General features: G+C 62.6%; 1 protein-coding gene across 1 annotated transcript in view; it reads right to left on the reverse strand.

The window, feature by feature from the left end:
• Positions 1–13,795: 13,795 nt before the first annotated feature.
• SLC9A8 (solute carrier family 9 member A8) overlaps positions 13,796–19,173 on the reverse strand; it is a 261,909-nt gene continuing 256,531 nt past the window's right edge. The window contains exon 17 of the mRNA XM_056108471.1: positions 13,796–13,811. The gene's annotated coding sequence lies outside the window, so the exon portion shown is untranslated. The remainder of the gene's footprint in view (positions 13,812–19,173) is intronic.

Raw genomic sequence — 19,173 nt, forward strand, 5'->3', positions numbered from 1 at the left:
CCCACCCTAGTCTCAGTCGAGTCCCCTCGCCGTCCCTCGAGGCCACCTGTACCACCGGCGCCCTGGTCCACCTCCCACCGGATGGAGGCACAGCCGCGACGTCCAGCCCCGTGGCCTGTTCCGACAAGGACAGACGAGGGGGGCGTCCCCGTGGGAAAGGGGGCAGCACTCGGGCTGGGGCAGGGGCCCTGTCTGTGTCCTGGGCCACCAATGACTACACCCCTACCGCCCCGTGCCGGACAGAGCCGGGGACACGCACCCTGGGCTAAGGAAAGACGCCCCGAAGCAGACAGACAAACGTCCCGGCAGACGGCACCACTCAGCCTTCGGGGGTCCCGGGCTGTGGGAGCCGAGGGCATGTGAGCCCCCCTCCCCCGCCCGGCACGGTGGGCTGAGCGTCTCCAGCCCCGGGGGCACACGCAGGGTTCACTCCGGCTCTGCTTCAGCTGCGGGGCCGGCCATGGACAGCTGGTGGCACAGGCAACTCTCGACGGGGACCGACGCCGGGTTCAAGTTCCCGGCACCCCCTGCGCAGGGACACACGATTCCGCTCCCCAGGGGCACGAGAAAGGTCCGTCCACATGAAGCCTGAGCTGGCCTGGGGCTGGTTCTGAGCCGTGGCCGCTGGGCCACCGACGGTCACACTGATGTCAGTGGGTCCAAGGGACCGCAGGGAGGGACAGTGACCGCAGGGCCTTGGGCGCCCTGAACCCAGGACTGCACCCATCTCGCAGAAACACAGCGGGAGGGTGGGGGGGGGGACGTTGCCGATGTGGGGTGCTCTCCTCTGCAGCTGAGCGATGGCCTATGTTATCCTCGAACCCTTCCCGGGTGCCTAAAGGACTCCCTGACGGGGCTGCGGACGTGAGCACGCCCCTTGCATGTGGGAGGCCCCAGGTTCGATCCCCAGCACCCACCCAAGGGAAGGACTTTTTTTTTTTTTTTTTTAATTCGTGAACGCCAAACCCAGGGCAGAGACTGCGGCGCGGAGGCCCGGCCCCTGGGGCGTGCGCCTGCCTTGAAGAGTCTCATCCCAGGCCTCGACCCGTCTTTCCAGACTCTCCGCGCCCCTCCCCACCCCCCCAGCTGGTCTCGGCTCCCTCCGCACGCCCGAGACATTCCCAGCCCCACTCCTTCCTCCCACCTGGACTGCAGCCCCATTCCTGACGGCTTGCTCCTCGCCAGGCGGGAGGCCCAGCGCCCCGGGCTGTTAACTCTTGCCAGGGAGGCTGAGGCCCAGCGAGTTGGGAGCTTCGCTTCCAAGCCCCGGACGGTCCCCCGGGTCACGGCCCAGAAGCCACCGCGCCCAACTCGAGGGCCGAGAACGACCCACAGCCCGTCTCTCGGCAAACCCCCAGCCTGGACGTGTCCTGAGCGCTGGCCACGGAGGCCCTGGGCCCCACCTTTGGATTTTGTCTTCGGTTTTGGGGTGTGTGGTGGGGCCAGGTCGGGGCCCCAGGGTCCCTGATGTTGGTGCCGGGGGCAGCCGGGGCGAGTCCGGGCCTGAGCGTCTGCACGATCCCTCGGGCCCCAGGACGGGGTCTCGAAGAGCAGTAGACTACACAGGGGTCAGGGCGCTCGTGCACCTGCAGCTGGGCCCGGTTCAATGTCCAGCACCGCATCTGCTCCCCCTGAGCACCGCTGGGGGTGACCCTGCACAAGGAGCCAGAGGTGACCCCTGGGCACCAGCAAGTGTGGCCCCGAAGCCCAAAGTTTCCAAAGAATAAGGACCGGAAAGATAGCAGGGCGCTTGCGTCACATGTGGCCGACCCGAGTTTGATCCCCAGCACCCCCATAGGGTCCCCCCAGCCCCGCCAGGAGTGAACCCTGAGCACAGAGCCAGGAGTCGGCCCTGAGCACTGCCGGGTGCGGCCCAAACATTTTTTTTAATTACATTTTAATTGCAGTGGGTAGGGCACTTGGCACTTTTGCCTTGTATGCAGCCAGCCCAGGTTTGGTCTCTGGTCCCCTGAGCCTGCCGGGAGCAAGCCCTGAGCATCGCCAGGTGTGACCCCACCACCACCACCAAAAAAAAACAAAAGCTGGGGCTTGGCTGTCCCCCGTCAAAAAAGAAGGGACTATGGCTCGGTCGTGGGCTGTGGTGTGGTCCCGAGCAGCCCCCTCTCCCCGGGACCGCCATCTCAGCATCTCTCTCCTCTGGGGGGGCCTGTGGCTCCCCTCCCCAGCCTTTGAGCCCCCTACCCCCTGCCTCTCCACATCTGCCTGCGCTTGGCAGTGCCCGGGACCAGCCCCGTGAAGCCGTCCAGACGCAACTCGGCCCTGCCCTGCACCCTCGGGTCTGATGGGGGTGGGGGGGACAAGGCCACGCTGTCCAGCTGGGCACCCCCAAAAGGCAGCCTCAGCCGCATCCGCAGCCCAGCCGGGGGCTGCAAGAACACAAGCTCCCATAACGGGCAAAGAGGGGAACCCAAGCCCCAGTCGGGCGTCCGGATGAGCCGTGACTTCCGGGTCCATCGCCCTGCCCGCCCGCCCCCCACCCCCCCGCCCCGGCCCAAGGCAGGGGCCAAAGAAACACAGGAGGGGCAGAGCAACAGGACAGCAGGGGGGGTGCTGGCCTTGCACATGGCCAACCTGGGCTCAAGCCCTCGCCCCCCAGATGAGTCCCCAGCCCGCCAGGAGCGTGTCCTAAGCACAGAGCCCGGGTCAGCCCTGAACACTGCCGGGTGTGGCCCAGAAACAAAATACAAGCACGAGAGAGGCAGTGACAAGGACAGGCTGTGCCACCTGGTTGCGGGTATGTGTGAGTGTGTGTGTATATGTGAGCATGTGTGTGTGAGTGTGTGTATATGTGAGCATGTGTGTGTGTGAGCGTGTTTGTGAGAGTGTGCGTGTGCGTGTGTGTGTGAGTGTGTGTGTGAGTGTGTGTGTATATGTGAGCATGTGTGTGTGTGAGCGTGTTTGTGAGAGTGTGCGTGTGTGTGTGTGAGAGTGTGTGTGTGAGTATGTGTGTATATGTGAGCATATGTGTGTGTGTGAGCGTGTGTGTGTGAGTGTGTGTGTGAATCCCCCCTTTTGCAGCTTCTGGGTGATGAGGGGCTTCTCCTTCCTTTCCTGTCTGCAGTTCCCTGCCTCCCTGCTTGCTCCGTGGGGCCTGGGCTCAGCAACCCTCCTGTGCCCGGGTCCCCAGTGCATGGGGAGGAGGGGAGAGCCCGACGGACAGGAAGAGGGGCAGAAGGAGCGTCGGGGCACACGGAGAGCCGGGGCTGAGCCCCTCCCGTGCGATACGGCCCCACTGCTCACCTGCTGCTGAGAGCTTACCACAGACGGAATGTACTGAGCACCATGTACTGAGCACCATGTACTGAACACCCTCCTGGGAGCCCAAAACTCATCATCACCCCCAAGATGAGCGAATGAAGGTGTGCGAGTTCCTGCAGGCCAGCCCTGAGGCGGCTTTGGCCCTGGTTCTGTCCCCAGCAGGACTTCAAGGCCAGGGCTGCCTCGGGCCAGAGACCCGCATCTCCCAGGTGGTCCCCCGGGGCTCAGACACCTCCGATGCAGGCTCGAGGCAGCTCCGGCCAGCTCCTGACCCTGGCCCGGGGTCCTGCTCCTGGCCCAGGCCGGCTTTCTCTTCTCCTCAGCCAGGAGGCTTCTCGGAAGGCCCCACTGACTGGCCAGCACAGCAGGGAGGGCTCTGGCCAGGAGCAAGACCTGAGCACCGCCAGGTGTGGCCCCAAACCAGCCAAACAAACAACCCAACAATGCTTGTTGTGCCCCTGATTTTTCAAATTTTTTTTTATTATTATTGAATCACCATGAGCTACAGTTACAAAGCTTTCACGTTTGAGTTTCAGTCATCCAGTGATCAAACACCCACCCCTCCACCAGTGCGCATTTTCCATGACCAATGTCCCTAGTGGCCCTCCCACCACCCGTACCCCGTCCCACCTCCTGCCTCTGTGGCAGGCATCTTCCTTCTGACTCTCTCTCTACTTGGGGGCATTATGGTTTGCAGTGCAGATACCGAGAGGCCATCACGTTGGGTCCTTTATCTACTTTCCGCACACATCTCCCATCCCGAGCGATCCCTCCAACCATCATTGACTCCGTGATCCCTTCTCCATCCCAGCTGCCTTCTCCCCCCACTCATGAGGCAGGCTCGTGCCCCTAACTTGAGGAAATTCGAGGAAAGGTGAGTCAGATGCACATGAACAGTCCCCTGAGTTAGACAGGGCCCGCCCAGGCATCCAGGCAACTCCAACAGGCGGCACAGAGAAAGGACCGGCCTTACACCCGCTGACCCACCCCATGGGGTCCCGTGGGTGGGCACAGAGCCAGGAACCACCCCTGAGCAGTGGCGTCGGCAGGGGTGACCCAGAAACAAGCAACAGGAGGGATGAGAGGCTGAAGACCCAGGCCGGGGGAGGGCACTTGCCTTGCATGCGGCCAACCCCAGTTCAATCCACGATGGCTCTGGGCTCCCTACCCTGAGTACTGCCAGGAGAAACCCCTGAGCACAGAGCCTGGAGCAGCTCCCAAGCACTGCCGGGGGTATTACCCCCCCCCCATATAGAGAGATATATAGATATAGGATGAAGAAGGACTAGAAACCTCTGTGACATCTGACCAACTGTCGCACTTCTAGGAATACGGTCCAGACTTGCACGCGGGCACAGAGACGTTTGCACAAGCCTGTCTGTTGCAATTGGTGTGGCGAAAGCCGGCAGGCACCTCAGCGTCCACCAGACGCGTCCTGGTTCCTTAAACCCTGCTCCCGTCCACCGGAGCTGAGAACAAAGGATGCTCCTGACTCCTCATGCCCCCGAGACACACCAAGAACTGCTGCTCCCAAGTGGGGGCCACGAGGCCCAGACCCGTGTGCACGGTCTCCCGGGGTCTTCGGGGAGTCGAACACCCAGAAGACAGAGGGGTTCTTGGGCTGTGCCGAGAGCCCACGGGTTGCAACTCCAGGACACTGTGGTGGTGGTGGCGGGTGGCGGCTCCGTGGCAAAGCGGTGTTTGCATGGAGGAGGCCCCAGGTTTGATCCCCAGGAGAAAAAAATAAATAAACCACAGGTGTGAGTGAGGATTCAGGGGGTAGAAGCAGGGCAGGAGAGAGAGAGAGAGAGAGAGAGCAGAGGTTTTCCCTGGAGGCTTTCTCCCCTCTCGGTACTTGGTGCATTAAGGATTGCCAGGAATTAACAAACATTTCAAATGTTAAAACCAGGGCCAGGCAGCTCAGAGAGAGAAGGGAGCACCAAATAAAGGGTATTGTGAGGACCCTCCCAGGGTGGGAGAAGCATGCTGAAAGTAGTCTATAGACCAAACATGATTGCCACTCGATGCCTCTCTTGCAAAACACAGTACCCAAAAGGAGAGAGAGAACAGAGGGGAATGGCCTGCCACAGAGACAGGGGGGGATGGGGGGATGGGGGTGGGAGGGATGCTGGGAGCAATGGAGGTGGGGAATGGGCGCTGGTGGAGGGATGGGCACTCAATCATCGTATAACTGAAATCCAAGCACAAAAATTTGAAAGTCTACAACTGTACCTCATGGTGTCTCACTAATAAAAATCTAAAAAATAAAAAAAAAAGGGGCGAGGGGCTGGCGTGATAGCACAGTGGGGAGGGCATTTGCCCGGGTTGCTCGATTCCCAGCATCCCATAGGGTCCCCCGAGCACTGTCAGGAGTAATTCCTGAGTGCGTGAGCCAGGAGTAGCCCCTGTGCATCGCTGGGTGTGACTCAAAAAGCACACACACACACACACACACACACACACACACACACACACGGGCGCACACAAATAAATAAATAAAAACCGGGCCAGAGCGACAGTACACTGAGGAGGGTGTTTGCCTTGTACGCAGCCCACTGGGTTCTACCCACCCCCCGCCCTGCCCTAACCCTGGCATCCCATATGGTTCCCCAAGCACCGCCAGGAGTAATTCCTGAGTGCAGAGCCAGGCGTAAGCCTGGAGCAACACCAGGTGTGGCCCAATAACCAAAACAATAATAATAATAACATCAATAACGCTTAAATGAGGTCCAGGGAGAGAGCCCCAAGGCTACAGTGCTCTGCCTGAGGGAGCACTGGGGTCTGTCCCCTGCCCCCTCATGGTTCCCAGGGCACCACCAGTAGCTGCCCCGTAGCAACTTGTTGGGTGGAGCCCCTGGGTTCCCCTTGTGTGACCCTAAAACCAAGACTTTGAATGGTGAAAAAGCACTGCCATGTGGGGGGCCTGAAAGGTAGCACAGTGGTCAGGGCACTTGCCTCACACACCGCCGACCCAGGTGGGATCCCCAGCACTGCATAGGGTCCCCTGAGCTCTGCCAGGAGGGATCCCTGAGAGCAGAGTCAGGACTCAGCCCTGAGCATCACCGGGTGTGGCCCCAAAGAAAACCAACCCAAAAGAAGGTCCTGCACTTTTGGATGAGGGGGAAATTCTGATGGTGAATGACGGACGCGTCCCACATGTTGCCCGGACCAGCCTGGAGGAAAGACGTCCCCGAATTATCCAGGTTGTCACCGACTTGTTTACTCACCTAATCCTCCCAACAGAGGGAGGGGACACGGATGGCATTTGTCCTCCTTTCAGATGGGGAAATGGAGGCGGGAGGAGCCAACGCCCAGCCCGCCCCGCCAGGGGCAAGGCTGGACGGAACCAGGCCAGACCCTCCAGCCCAGCGAGTGGCTCTGACGTTTGGTTTCTGACTTGTTCAGTATGTTGCAAGTTCAAATGCACCATCGCTCTCCTTTTCTAAAATGTTTTTACATTTTATTTTATTTTTTGGGATTTGAACGGAGCAATAGCACAGTGGTTAGGACGTTTGCCTTGCATGCGGTCAACCTGGGTTCGATTCCTCCGCCCCTCTCGGAGAGCCCAGCAAGCTACCGAGAGCATTTTGCCCGCCCGGCAAAGCCTGGCAAGCTACCCGTGATGTATTCGATAAGCTCCTCGTAACAAGACACAATGGAGACGTTACCGGTGCCCGCTCGAGCAAAACGATGAACAACAGGAGGACAGTGTTACAGGCCACAGTGCTGTTTTATTTCTTGGTTTGGGGAACACACCCGGCAATGCTCAGGGATCCCTCCTGGCTCTGTGCTCAGGACTCACTCCTGGCGGGGCTCAGGGAACCGTTTAGTGTCCCGGGGATTGAACCCAGGTCAGGTGTGCAAGGCCAACGCATCACTCCGGCCTCTCTCTCCTATCAAACACACCTTGTCAGAAGCTCTGGGTGTCCCGTGTCGGCCAGCCCTGTTCTGGAACTTTCCTTCCTCTGGGACTGGCTCCTGCAGAGCCAGGTATGAACTCTGAGGGCGGGAGGGAGTCCCACTGCCAAGCGAGGGCAGAGAATGTTCCAGATAAAAGGACATCCCAGAGTCTTAAGCACCCGAGATGGTGCCAGTTGCCTGGCCGGAGCTGGGGACAGGATGTGGAACGCAGAGAGGCTTGGCGGGGTCTGAGGGTGGACGCAGCTGTCCCGGGTGGGCTGAGGTGTCCTGGGTGGGCTCAGACAGGTCAGAGGTCAGGCGCTCACAGTGGGCACCCAGGGGAAGGGGCCCCGGCGCCGGGCCGGGGTCAGACGTGTTTCTATCACTTAGAAATTTTTCAAAACGCACATCTGGGGATGGCTGGGGGTGGGAGGACAGGATCCGAGGGCACCAGGGAACTTTCTGGAATGGTGGAGACTTTCTCCGCCTCGATCCTGGTGGTGTGACGAAACAGTGTCGCCTGTTGAAACTCAAAAGAGAGCCCGGGAGAGGGGAGGGTGCGTCCACGACCGCCACCGGGACGCCCCCAGAGTCACGACGAGAGGCGTGGCTCCCGGAGGACTGTGCGAAGCCCCGGGTTCGAGTTCGATCCCCAGCACTGCAGACATGAGCGAAGGAGCGATAAAGAAATCAGAAAAAGTTGTGGGGGGGGGGGGTGAGGGCGGGGTCTGCCCGCCTGCAGACTCACCCCCAGGGGTGTCAGGGGACACACGGGGTCCCACCTTGGGGTCCCAGCCTTGCTGACACGTCACACAGTGGGCCCGAGGCCTCGGCCTGGCACGGGGTCTGTTTTCCACGGGGCCACCTGGGTTCCTGGGCCAGGAACCAGGCACCAGGGCCTCAGTTTCCCCGGCCAGCAGGGGCACCGGGGACAGTGCGGGAGGCCCAGCGCGGGCAGTGGCTGAGGGTTCGAGGGCTGACGGCAAAGGGGGAAGGCAGCCTAAGGCTTCACGTCCCAGGTCTGACCCCCCTGGCCGCAGACCCGCGGGGGGCTGGGGACCCCAGACCCGGCAGGCCCCACGCTGAGGTTGGGGGAAGGGCAGCGTGGGAAAGAGGCCGTGAGCCCCCCACCCCCCGTGCCCGTCACCCCAGGGCCCCTCAGTGGCTGCCTCGAAGCCCACCCACTCCCAGGGGGCAGCGGGCCGGGCACGGGAGGAAGCGGGGGTCCCAGGCCCGCGCCCCCGCTGCCCCGGGGAGCACCCACATGGCACCGGGCCACGGATCCCGCCCAGCCCACGAAACTCACCTCACCCAGAACCTGTTGCGACGGCTCCGGCGCCCGCTGGCAGCCGCGAGCTCATTAGGCCGTGCCAGCCGCCCACACAGCCCGGCCGGGGAGGGGGCCGACAATGGGGCTCTGTGCCACCCTCCCCCGGAGACCCCCAGGCCCAGGGAGGGCCCGGGCGGCTCTGCGCGCGCGGGCCCGGGCTGGGGGGAGCGGGCGCGCTGAAAGATGGCCCACCGCCCTCCCGAGCAGGCCCGCCTGGGCCCCCTTAATTAACCGGCAGTAATTAAGAGGCCACCGGGGAAGGCCCCCGGGCTCCCGGAGGGCAGGGGCCCCCTCGGAACCTGGCGGGTTCACAGGCTCCCCCTCCCCCCCAGGTGTGCCCGGGAAGAGGCCCCCCCCCCATCCTCCACCCCAGTGGATGGCAGAGGAACAACACAGTCCGTCCTCCCCTCTCTCGGGCTGTGTGACCCTGGGAAAGTGGCCTCACCTCTCTGGGCCTGGCTTCCACCAGGAGGGAGGGCTGGGAGGCGACGGCCAACCTTGATTAATGAGTGTTTGTGCAAAGGTCCCGGAGATGCTGCTGATAACAGGCCCAGCTATTATTCTGGGAAGGTACTGAGGAGTGTCTGAGCCCGTAATTACGGGCTGGATGGAAACAGTGAGACCTCACCCAGCCCGGCCACCGCCCCCCACGCCTGCCCTCCTGCCCTGCCCTGGGCGCCCCCGGGGGCCAGGAAAGGAGGTCCCGGACCCCAGCCTGGGCTCCCAGCACTGAGTTTCTTCCACCCCGTCCACCGGGTCCTTTCTCGTTTCCTTCTTCCTACAGAGGTTTATTGAGCACCAACTGTGTCTGCTGCATGAACAAAACACGTGCAGCCGTGAGAGGTCGGGCAGGAGGGCAGTCGGGCGAGGAATGAATAACAGTCCAACAAGGAAATTTTTTTTTTCATTTAGTGATAAGGACCCACTGGGAGGAACTGGATATCAAATCTGGAAGGGCTCCTCTGAGGAGGCATCAGCTGGCAAAGGAAAGAAGAGATGGAGACACCACTCAGAGAGAATCTCACGTGCAAAGGCCCCGGGGCAGAGGGCCACTGGCCTGCCCCTCTGAGCCCGTGCTCCCCGGCCATCAGAGAGGCCTGCTGCCCACGCCTCCCCTGCCCACGACAGAGAGCGTGGAAGAGAGGCAGACGAGGCTGGTCCAGCTAAGCGCTCACTTCCTGTGCATTCTCGATGATTCACTTCCAACATCCCTCCTCTCTCTCTTCCCCACCTGCGTGCCCCCCACCTACACCCGCTGCCTGCTCGATGCCCAGCAAGCCCAGTGTCCGCTTCCTCCCGGAAAGTAGGGAACAGCAGGTGTCCCCTTAGGCTGCTTGGACTGTCCTGACCCTCCCACACTGCCCTCCAGCCAGGCGGCTTCCTGTCCTCCTCCCCACGTTCCCTCCGTCCTGCCACCGGCCCTTTGCACCTGCTCTTTCTGTTGTCAGGCAGGTCCCCTCGGTGATGCCTGAGTTCATGTCTCAGCTGGGATTCCCTAGGGCTGCCCCCCACCCCACCTCCAGGGCCTGTTGGAGGGACAGGTCAGTCTCCAGCCAGCCAGAGGAGGGGGGAGAGCATGAGGACAGGGACAGCTCAGAGACCTGGAGGACACCCCGGAGGAGGCGGGTGCAGGGTGAGTTGAGTGCGGGTGGGGGAGAGCGAGGGCTGGCGCTCTGGCGGTGGCATGGCCGGCAGGGTGCAGGGGAGAGGAGGAGGCAGGGGTGCGGCAGGGAGGGCCCACGTCATGGCACGGCCGGGCTTCTCTAACCCAAGGCGGCACCGGCCAACCAGCCACGCTTGAGTGAGCCGAGCCCAGCTGCATCGAGGATGGCGTCAGGCGTCGGAGCGCGTCCTGCAGGGAACCCGCATTTCTCCACGCTGGGGGCCCTGGCCAGAGGCACCTGGGACATTTTTGTCCAGAGGGCCCCACCCCCACCGAGAAACGTGCACGCCACCGATGCACGGTTCGCGCGTCTGCCTGCATCTGCTCACAGGCCCTGCCCGCCGGCAGGCAGGGAGGCCGGGCATCGGGCAGGGGTGCAGGGGGCAGCCCTGGGCATGGTCCTGGTGCCACAGCGGGGGAAGAGCCCATTTCCAGAGAGGGAGGACTGGGAGGGGGATGCTTTGCCTTGCAAGTAGACCCAGGTTCCATTCCCAGCAGCAAGTATGTCCCCCCACCAAACGCTGCCGGGAGTGAGCCCTGAGCACAGAGCCAGGAGTGAGCCCTGAGCACAGAACCAGGAGTCAGCCCTGAGCACAGAGCCTGGAGTCAGCCCTGAGCACAGAGCCGGGAGTCAGCCCTGAGCACAGAGCCTGGAGTCAGCCCTGAGCACAGAACCAGGAGTCAGCCCTGAGCACAGAGCCTGGAGTCAGCCCTGAGCACAGAGCCGGGAGTCAGCCCTGAGCACAGAACCAGGAGTCAGCCCTGAGCACAGAGCCTGGAGTCAGCCCTGAGCACAGAGCCGGGAGTCAGCCCTGAGCACAGAGCCAGGAGGCAGCTCTATGCACTCCACGCGTGTTCCAAAAACAGCAAACCAACGGTCTCCCACACTGGGCAGAGCGCGGGGCTCGTTAGGAGGAAGAGCCCAGCCGGGGCCTGGCACGGACCTCAGCAGCCCCCCCACGCCCCACACCCCAGTCTGGGCTCAGCACCCCGGCACAGCCTGCGGGGTCCTAGAAGCTGGTCCCCGTGTCCCTGCTGCCCCCTGTCCCGTCAGCCCCTCATGGGCACTGGAAAACGCAGGGAGACCCCGAGCCCAGCAGGACCAGCTGAGGGGCCACTTCAGGGGACGGCCTTGTCTCTGTCCAGCCAAGTCCCCATTCCACACACCCAGGGCTCAGCCATCCCTCCAGGCTCTAGACCACGGGGCCTCCGGCCAGGCCTGCCCAGGGGATGTCCAGCCACTCCTCCTCCTCCTCCTCTCCTCCTCCTCATTCTCCTCTTTCTCCTCCTCCTTCTTCTCCTCGTCTCTTCCTCCTCCTCCTCCTCCTCCTCCTCCTCCTCTTCCTCCTCCTCCTCCTCCTCCTCCTCCCCCACCTCTCCCTCCTCCTCTCCCTCCTCCTCCTTCCCTCATTTCCAGCAATGCTTGTAGGACCATGTGGTGCTGAGGATTGAACCCGGGGCCACCCTATGCCGGTTCAAGTCCAGGCATTTCTCTTCCTCCTCTTTCTCCTCCTCCTCCCCCGCCTCCCCCCCCCATTTTCTTCTCTCTCTTCCTCTTCTTCTTGGAAGAGCATGGGAAGAGGACAAAGGCCAGCGGCCAGGGACTGGCCCTCAGCTTCTCCCAGCCTGGACAGTTTCCACATCACCTGACTCAGTGCTCCCCTGGGTGAGCGCCTGCTGGTCTCTCCAGGTCCAAATGTGGAAACAGAGGCTGGGGTCGCAGACCATGCTTCCCCTGTCACTCCCGCACGGCCCCTCCGCACGCCGCCCCCTACTCGCTACAGTGCTCGGGAGCTTCCCCATAGCCTCACTGGCAGGAGCTGTGCGCGTCATCTGGTCTACAACTCCCCCTCGGTCATACCCTCCAGAAGTCCCCACCAGTCCCCACCAGCCTGGCACTCCCCCCCCCCCCCAGGGACCCCAGGGCGCCCGCAGCGTGACCATCTCCGCGCTGTGTAACCACACTCAGGCTTCAAGCTGACGTCTGTGAGCTGGACAGGGCGTGGCCAGAGCGGGTGGGGGGTGGCAGGTACATTCCGTGGGGTGCTGGGGGTCCCCCCAACCACTGCCCCCTGACTGCTCTGCTTGAGCAGTCAGAGAAGACAGCAGCTTGCCAAGCAAAGGAGGAAGAAAATGCGGCTGAGGGCACGAGGCTCCTGGCCGGGTAGGTCAGCACCCACTGCGGAGGCCAGCTGGAGCCTGACCGAGGATGGGCGCCAAGGAGGGGTGTGTCGTGGGTGGTGGGGGCACCTCCGGCAGAAGGAGCTCAGCAGCGGGCGGGGGGGCGTGATTTGAGCCATTGCCGGACTCCAGGCTCAGTCCAGCCAGGCGGGGGCCACACGAGGTCTGCAGGGCTTGGGTTAGGGTCCTGGTGCCCAGACCTGCAACCAACCTGGTGGGCTTGGCCCACCGCAGCCCCTCTGGGGCCTGTGTCTCTACTGCAGGGGGGACATGGCCATAGGCCAGTCTTAGTGATGGCCACGTGACAGCTCACCAATGACGGGAGAGGGGGCCCAGGACATCTGGGGGAGAGCCTGCCTTGCAGGGGCGAAGCTGTGAGCTTGATCCCTGGCACCACCCCACCCACATGCCGATATGTGATCCCAGCAGCACCGTCCTTTGAGAGCGTGAGACGGTCAGGAGCACCGCAACCAGCTGTGTGTCCCTGTGTTAGAAACAGCAACAAAGGCAAGGTTGGGTGTGGGGCAAAAGAGGAGGAGGAGGAGAGAAGAAGAAAAGGAGGAGGAGGACGAGGAGGAGAAAGAGAAGAAGAAGAAGAAGAAGAAGAAGAAGAAGAAGAAGAAGAAGAAGAAGAAGAAGAAGAAGAAGAAGAAGAAGAAGAGGAGGAGGAGGAGGAGGAGGAAAAAGAAGAAAAAGAAAAGGAAAAGGAGGAGGAAGAGAAGGAGAAGAAGAAGAAGAAGAAAAAGAAGTAGGGCAGGAGGAAGAGGAGGAAAAGAAGATGATGATGAAGAAAACGAAGATGATGATGAAAAAGAAGAGACGGAAGAGGAGGAAGAAGAGAAGGAGAGGTGGAGGAGGAGGAAAAAAGAAACTTCTATTCAAAACTAGAAGGAGCCAGAGCGGCATCTCAGCGGGTGAGCGCAGGGTTTGCACACGGGGGACTGGCTTTGGCCCCTGGCACCACATGCCCCCCGAGCACCAGTGGGTGTGGCCCCACACGCAAAATCTCAAAAACTCACTCAAACACTAGAGTATCTGAGAGGGACACTGTGGGGCGCGCAGGTGGGCGTGCAAGCGCCCCCGTGGCTGAGAGCTCCCCCGCCCCCGTCAGCGTGTCTCTCCCGGGACCCTCGGGCGGGCACACGGCTGGCTGCCCCCACATGCCTCTGTGAAACAGAGCGACTGACCGCTCAGAGAGGGGCAGCTCCCCCGTTGCCTGCCAGTGGTGCTGAGTGCTGTGGACACGAAAACAGGCCACCGGGTGAGTCCCGAGACCCCCGCGGGGACCACCAGCCAGCAGGGATGCCCGGAGAAACAGCCAGTGACAACGTGGGTAGGGGCGTGCGCCTCCCCGCAGGGCGGCCGTTCCTCACCACCCTCGCCTCGGTGTCCTGGCCCCTCGCGGTGGCACCTGCCATGCTCCCCACCCGAGACCCTCCCTCCGGCTCCTGGGGGGACCTACCCAGGCCCCGTCTCGCCAACCGGCCTGGCTCACTCGGCCCCCCTCCCTGACCCCTGTGAAAATCCACGCAAAACGGAAAGAAAAACAGCCAGGAAAGAGCGTGAGTCATTTGTTTACAGGCCAATGAATCGCCCGGCTTTTCGAAAACTCCGGCTCCATTCTTCCCTCCTTCCCCCCTCTGCCCTTTGAGAATGTTTGGAATCTGCCTTGTTTCCCAACGCAAAAGTATGTCAAGTTTATTTTTAGCAAACACTCACGATGGCGGGACTGTTATTCACCCTCCCGCGTCAATCGTGGGGAGCCCGCCACCGCCACCAAGGGCACCGGCTGCTTAATGCTCTTCAGATGTGCCCAGGGGCCTGTGACGATGGTCCCGGCGGCTCGCAGGGGCCCAGGCTGGAGCCAAGGACCCAACAGTGGCCGCCTGCAGTTCCTCCTCCCGGCCAGAGGGGCGCTGTGGGCCGGGAGGAGCCGCGCGGCTCCCCAGCTGGCTTTGTGGGTGTCAGCCTGGAGTGTTGGCACCCAGCCTGAGCCTCCCCCAGCACCTCTTGCCTTTGGAAGGGAAATGGGAGAAACCTAACGGGCTCCCCTCCCGTTCCGCCGGGACAGGGATGGCCTGACCCACCCCATCGCGGCCTCCTGCCCACTGTCCAGCCCCCGCTCACTGTCCTCATCCCGGGGGGACGGGGGCTGGGACCAGCTCCCACCAGGGGCTCGCGACCAAGGCCTCTGCCTCCCACCCTGCTCCCAGGCTGGGTCTTGCAGCAACGCAGCATCCCAGCAAATGAAACTCTTCCTGAGGCTGGAGTGATAGCACAGTGGGGAGGGTGTTTGCCTTGCACGCGGCCAACCTGGGTTCAATTCCCAGCATCCCATAGGGTCCCCCTGAGCACCGCCAGGAGTGATTCCTGAGTGCAGAGCCAGGAGGAACTCCTGTGCATTGCCGGATGTGACCCAAAAAGAAAAATAATAATAATAATAATAAGGTTGTTCTTGGGCTGGAGCGATAGCACAGCAAGAAGGGCATCTGCCTTGCACGCAGCCAACCTGGGTTCAATTCCCAGCACCGCCAGGAGTAATTCCTGAGTGCATGAGCCAGGAGGAACCCCTGTCCATCGCCGGGTGTGACCCAAAAAGAAAAAAAAATGAAACTTTTCCCAGGGGAGCCAGTGGCAACATTCTATGGCCCAGAGACCCCCGGTAGGGGGAGTGCGGGGGCTCTGTCTGTCACAGTCCCTTTGTGACCCCCGAGTCTGGAAACGTGAACCAGGCTCACTGGGCCTTCTGGGTCCTGACCGGGTCCTACAGAGGGTTCCTGACGCCCCATGCCTGGAGCAGCCCTAGCACGTGGAATGGGGGTGGAGGTCTGCAGCCCCTCCTGAGCCCCCCACCCCCGCACGCACACGCACCCACCCTCCCCGTAACGCTTTCTCAGGCACCCCAGAAGCCTGCGCCCAGGCCTCCCCGCCCACCCTCCTCCTCGGGGCCAGCTACTCATCCTGACTTTCAGCTAAAGTGCCAAACCACGCGAGTCTCCGGCCAGCCCCAGCCCCGGGGGCCGCCGGTTCAAATCCTTGGTGGTGAGCGTTGGTGGCTGACGGGCCCGGCACAGCCCAGCCCTGGACAGGGGGTTGGGACGGAGAAGGTGCCTCGCCCCGCGTGGGAGTCGCATTATCCCGGCTTATGGGAGGGCCGGCCGGGCGGCTCCGCAGGGCCAGGGCTCGGCTGCCTGCCTGCGTGCTTCCCTTCCACTTAATTAAGGAAGCCGATAATAATCTAGGCGGAGCGTGGAGATAGAGGATGAGTTAGCAAACTGTGGCCGGCCGCTGATTGTATCTATTGTCGAGAGCCCAGATAGAATATCAGATTCGTCCCCTTTATGCGCCTATTAAGACAGTGTGTCATTAGGGGGACTTGTCAGGATGAAGGGCCCGGCCGCGGTCCTGCCCGGGGTGCCCACAGCAGGGGCAGGGGGCGGCCTGGAGAGGGTCGCGGGGCCCCCAGACACTGTCCTGTCCTCACAGAGCTGGTGGGGTGACGAGGGCCGGGTGATAAAGACAGCGAGGGCACACGCCAGGAGCTGGGGACAGGCCCTGAAGGGCGGGGAGTCTGGGGGCACTGGGGGGGCTGGGGGTCAGGAGAGCCCCCAGCTGCAGCCCAAAGCGGGGACAGGGGAGAGGGGGGTTGGCGAGGCATCATCTGGGTTTCCCCCTGGCTACCCCTCCTGTTCTACATCGTCTCCGATTCCGTCTGTCTTTGGGGAGCACCTACTGTGTGCCAGGCCCATAGGGTGCCAAGGGAGCACAGCGGGCTTCAGGCACCTGCCCTGAGAAGGGACCATGGTGGACAGAGTAAGAACAGAGGCCTCTGATGGCGGGGCAGGCAGGGAAAGGGGAGGACCGGCACCACGATGCCCGTGGAGTTGGTGACGCTTCACCAGGGCGGTCAGGGGACGTTTCCCTGAGAAGGGGACATTGAGGTGAGATCCGTGTCAAAGAGCGGAGGGAGGTGCCAGCAGGGCAGCAAGTTCAAAGGTCCTGGGGTCAGCTCAGGCCTGTTATTTTGGAGCCAAAACAAGCAAGCCACAAAGGCCAGGACCAAGGAGCGCGGATGAGAGGACAAAAGGCACGGGGCAGCCGGGCCAGGGCCCAGTGGCTCTGGCAAGGACTGGCCGGTGCTCTGAAAGGGAGCCTGGACGAGCTCGAAGCACAAACAGGACCGTGAGCCAGGTTCTGCTCAGACGGAGCAGGAGCCCTTCAGGGGCCTCTGGAATCGGGCTGAGGCCAAGGGGCAGGGGCTGGGGGTGCACCCAGGACCTGAGCCCAGGCTCTGCCCAGCCGCCCAGAGTCCCTGAAGACCGAGTCCAGCCCCCAGCCTCCGTCAGCCGGAGCCACTGAGGGAGAGAGTGAGCAGGAAAGGGGCCCCCAGGGCCGGGCCACGGCGTGACACAACATTTAATAATTTCCCCGCCGAGTTTTGCAATGGGCACCCTTTATCGATGGGTGAAGGAGGAAGATTTTGCAACCTCCCCAACGGGTGATGGTGTCAGCTGCCAGGCCCGAGGGGAGCGGCCCGGACGCGGGCATCTGCTTGACCCGCAGGAATGGAGAGCGCAAAAGGAAGGCTGGAGCAAGGCTCTCACGTGGGCGGCCCTGGTTCCATCCCCAGCTCCCATGGTCCCCCGGACACTGAGCCAGGAGGCGCCTCCAAGCACCTCTGGGTGTAGCTCCCAAACCAGCGTGAGAATTAAATCCTGGGCCGGAGCAATATGGGGAGAGCACTTGCCTTGCACACAGTGGACCAGGGCTCGATCCCCAGCACTCCACAGCGTCGTCCCCGAGCCTGACAGGAGTGACCACTGAGTGCGGAGGTGTAAGCCCTGAGCGCCACCAGGTGTGACCCAAAATCCGAAAGGGGAGGAGGAGGAGGAAGCAGAGGAGAAGGAAGAGAGAACGGAGAAGGAAAAGGAGAAGGAGGAGGAGGAGGAGAAAGGAAGAAGGAGGAAGAGAAGGAGGAGAAGGAGAAAGAGGAGGAAGAGGGGGAGGAAGAGAGGAAGAAGGAAGAGGAGGAGGAGAAAGGAAGAAGGAGGAAGAGAAGGAGGAGAAGGAGAAAGAGGAGGAAGAGGAGGAGGAAGAGAGGAAGAAGGAGGAGGAGGAGGAAGAGAAGGAGAAAGAGTAGAAAGGAGGAGGAAGAGAGGAAGAAGGAGGAGAAGAAGGGAGGAGGAGGAGGAGGAGGAAGTGGAAGAAGGAGGAGGAGGAGGGGAGGGAGGAAGAGGAGCAGAGGAGCGGCCGCACCCAGGGCCCTGCTCAGCGCCTAGTCTCAGCACCCACACTTGGCCAGTGACCTCGCTTAGACGCCCCACTCTGGACCGCAGCCCTGAACAAAGCGGAGACTGAAGCCGTGTGGTGCCAGGGACCAAACCCGGGTCTCTGGCGTGGAGGGCAAGTGCTCTAGCTCGGGGCACGTCCCTGCAGCCACCCTGGACTGGGACCCCAGCCCCCCAGTCCCACGCCTCCACTGACTGCACATCCGAGTTCACCCTTCACAGCCACCCTGACAGAGGGTTGCGGACCAAGGAACTGAATCTCAGAGAAGAGAGTGACGGCCGGGACCTGTCCCCTGCCTCTGAGGCGGTCCCTGGCCGTTCTGGTCCTGTCCTGACCTTGCTCAGGGTTGGGCCTAGGGCCTGGGCAGCGAGACACGGCACCATGACTACTTGGAGCTGTCCCGCCCCACACCTGCTCCCCCCCCCCCCCCGCCCCATCCCTGGGGACAGACAGGATGCCCCCGCTGACAGCTCCCACCACCCCTCAAAGTCATTTACTGCCACCGGAGGTCTGGAGTCGGGGAATCCCGTCTGCCAGAGGAGGTCCCGGAGTCAGTGCCCAGGACCTCAAGTCAGACAGGAGGAGGTGTGGAGACATGGGGGGGGAGCGGGGACCCCAGGCCCCCTGCGGGTTCTCTGCCTCCCCAGCCCCGTGTCTCTGCGTCTCTTTCTCTCTCCACCCGCCCTGGTCGCTGGGTGCGAGGGCCCAGAGGAGCTCCCGGGGCTGGAGCACATGTGTCGCACACAGGAAGGCCAGGATCAGCCCCTGGCACCACATGAAGGTCACCCCCAAGCGCACCGGGTGTGGCTCAAAACCAAATCGGCAAGAGAATGAATGCAACTTTTTACTGAGGTGCAGGCTGCTGCGTTTGCCTGGAACCTTCTCCCCGCCGCGGGTCCCGTCACCTCGCCTCCCACGGGGGAGCGGGCAGGGCAGGGTGGGCTACAGAGCCAGCAGGACGCGCCAACTGGCCGCAGCCGCAAGGGTCCCACACCTGGATGCGGCTGAGTCCCACCCACGGGGCAAGGGCAGGCGCTGATTGGCCCAGGCCGCACTGGCCCCGCCCCGCCCCTCGCAGTGATTGGCTGAGCTCACGGGTGCGCGCTTTTTCATCCTCTTGGGCTCAAGGATGCTCGGACCTGCCAGGCTGGCAGCAAGCCAGGAGGAGCCCGGCGTGGGGGAGAGGACAGAGCCCCGAGATTGCAGAACCTGGGGTCTCCAGGAAGCAGCCCCCAGCCCCCAACTCCTCCATCCGTGATCCGCTCAACGAGTCTACAAGTGTTTCTTGAGCACCTATTGCGTGCCGCACCTGGAGAAGCGCACTGGGGAGACGCGGGGGGGGGGGGGGGGGCGGGAGCCTCCACGTGAGATTTCTCTTGGGGGGGCTGAGGCAGAGCCCGTGAAACAGCCCCCTGAGCAAAGGGAAAGCTCACCTGCAGCCCTGCTGGGGGCAGGAGGCCACCCCACCGAGCGGGAGCACTGCAGAGGAGGCTGGGCTGGCTCCGCACGTGTCTGGGGTCAGGTTGCTCAG

This window comes from Sorex fumeus, unplaced genomic scaffold (assembly GCF_029834395.1).
Source record: "Sorex fumeus unplaced genomic scaffold, SorFum_2.1 ptg000213l, whole genome shotgun sequence".
Classification (NCBI taxonomy): domain Eukaryota; kingdom Metazoa; phylum Chordata; class Mammalia; order Eulipotyphla; family Soricidae; genus Sorex; species Sorex fumeus.